This window comes from Salmo salar, chromosome ssa05 (genome assembly GCF_905237065.1).
Source record: "Salmo salar chromosome ssa05, Ssal_v3.1, whole genome shotgun sequence".
In the NCBI taxonomy this organism is placed as follows: domain Eukaryota; kingdom Metazoa; phylum Chordata; class Actinopteri; order Salmoniformes; family Salmonidae; genus Salmo; species Salmo salar.
In genome coordinates this window covers 1,826,572-1,829,245 of record NC_059446.1, presented here as the reverse complement: position 1 = coordinate 1,829,245, position 2,674 = coordinate 1,826,572, and positions in this window count along the sequence as shown.

Genomic DNA, 2,674 nt, shown 5'->3' with positions numbered 1-2,674 from the left:
TGGCTTTACACCCCCTGCTATAATGGCTTTACACCCCCTGCTATAATGGCTTTACACCCCCTGCTATAATGGCTTTACACCCCCTGCTATAATGGCTTTACACCCCCTGCTATAATGGCTTCACACCCCCTGCTATAATGGCTTTACACCCCCTGCTATAATGTGGATAAAGAGTTACCTGTCTAACAGAACACAGAGGGTGTTCTTTAATGGAAGCCTCTCCAACATAATCCAGGTAGAATCAGTAATTCCCCAGGGCAGCTGTTTAGGCACCTTGCTTTTTCAATTTTTACTATGATATCCACTGACTTTGAGTAAAACCAGAGTGTCTATGTATGCAGATGACTCAACACTATACACATCAGCTACTACAGCGACTGAAATGACTGCAACACTTAACAAAGAGCTGCAGTCAGTTTCAGAGTGGGTGGCAAAGAATAAGTTAGTCCTAAATATTTTAAAAACTAAAAGCATTGTATTTGGGACAAATCATTCAAACCCTAAACCTCAACTAAATCTTGTAATAAATAAAGTGGAAATTGAGCAAGTTGAGGTGACTAAACTGCTTGGAGTAACCCTGGATTGTAAACTGTCATGGTCAAAACATATTGATACAAAAGTAGCTAAGATGGGGAGAAGTCTGTCCATAATAAGGCGCTGCTCTACCTTCTTAACACTATCAACAAGACCAGTCCTGTGGCCAGTCCTCTTCTGGCTGTGCCGGGTGGAGATTATAACAGCACATGGCCTAGATGTTCAAATGTTCATAAATGACCAGCATGGTCAAATAATAATAATCATAGTAGTTGTCGAGGGTGCAACAAGTCAGTAATGTAATTGGTGAATCCCTATAGCAGGGCTACCCCCCGGGGCCCCCCCTATAGCAGGGCTACCCCCCCGGAGGGCCCCCCCTATAGTAGGGCTACCCCCCCGGAGGGCCCCCCCTATAGCAGGGCTACCCCCCGGGCCCCCCTAAGGTAGGGCTACTCAAGTACTATTAGAAAAGGTCAGGTAACACAAATTTCCTGTGGCAAAGGACCCGGATGGATATTGTCATTTATCTGCAGAAAATTACAATCGTCTCAGAACAGAACAGGGCCGCACCGTTGGCCCTTGGACGTACATCCAGGCTGTATAACATCCGGCTGTGATTGGGAGTCCCATTGGGCGGCGCACCGGGTTTGGCCGGGGTAGGCCGTCATTGTAAGTAGAGGAGAGATTGACTGCATCACTACTTGTATTTATGAGAGGTACTGAACTACTGGCACACAGCTCAGACACCCATCCATACCCCACAAGACATGCCACCAGACGTCTGTTTAAACTACTGGCACACAGCTCAGACACCCATTCATACCCCACAAGACATGCCACCAGAGGTCTGTTTAAACTACTGGCACACAGCTCAGACACCCATTCATACCCCACAAGACATGCCACCAGAGGTCTCTCCACAGTCCACAAGTCCAGAACAGACTATGGGAGGTGCACAGTACTACATAGAGCCATGACTACATGGAACTCTATTCCACATCATGTAACTGATGCAGCAGGAGAATCAGATATAAAAAGCAGGTAAAAATACACCTTATGGAACAACGGGGACTGTGAAGCAACACAAACATTGGCTCACACACACACACACACACACACACACACACACACACACACACACACACACACACACACACACACACACACACACACACACACACACACACACACACACACACACGATAACATACCCACTATACATACACATGGATTCAGTAATGTAGACATGTGGTAGTGGTGGAGTAGGGGCCTGAGGGCACACAGAGTGTTGTGACATCTGTGAATGTATTGTAATGTTTTTAAATTGTATAAACTGCCTTAATTTTGCTGGACCCCAGGAAGAGTAGCTGCTGCTTTGGCAGGAACTAATGGGGATCCATAATAAACCCCAGGAAGAGTAGCTGCTGCTTTGGCAGGAACTAATGGGGATCCATAATAAACCCCAGGAAAAGTAGCTGCTGCCTTGGCAGGAACTAATGGGGATCCATAATAAACCCCAGGAAGAGTAGCTGCTGCCTTGGCAGGAACTAACGGGGATCCATAATAAACCCCAGGAAGAGTAGCTGCTGCCTTGGCAGGAACTAATGGGGATCCATAATAAACCCCAGGAAGAGTAGCTGCTGCCTTGGCAGGAACTAATGGGGATCCATAATAAACCCCAGGAAGAGTAGCTGCTGCCTTGGCAGGAACTAATGGGGATCCATAATAAACCCCAGGAAGAGTAGCTGCTGCCTTGGCAGGGAACTAATGGGGATCCATAATAAACCCCAGGAAGAGTAGCTGCTGCCTTGGCAGGAACTGATGGGGATCCATAATAAACCCCAGGAAGAGTAGCTGCTGCCTTGGCAGGAACTAATGGGGATCCATAATAAACCCCAGGAAGAGTAGCCGCTGCCTTGGCAGGAACTAATGGGGATCCATAATAAACCCCAGGAAGAGTAGCTGCTGCCTTGGCAGGAACTAATGGGGATCCATAATAAACCCCAGGAAGAGTAGCTGCTGCCTTGGCAGGAACTAATGGGGATCCATAATAAACCCCAGGAAGAGTAGCTGCTGCCTTGACAGGAACTAATGGGGATCCATAATAAACCCCAGGAAGAGTAGCTGCTGCCTTGGCAGG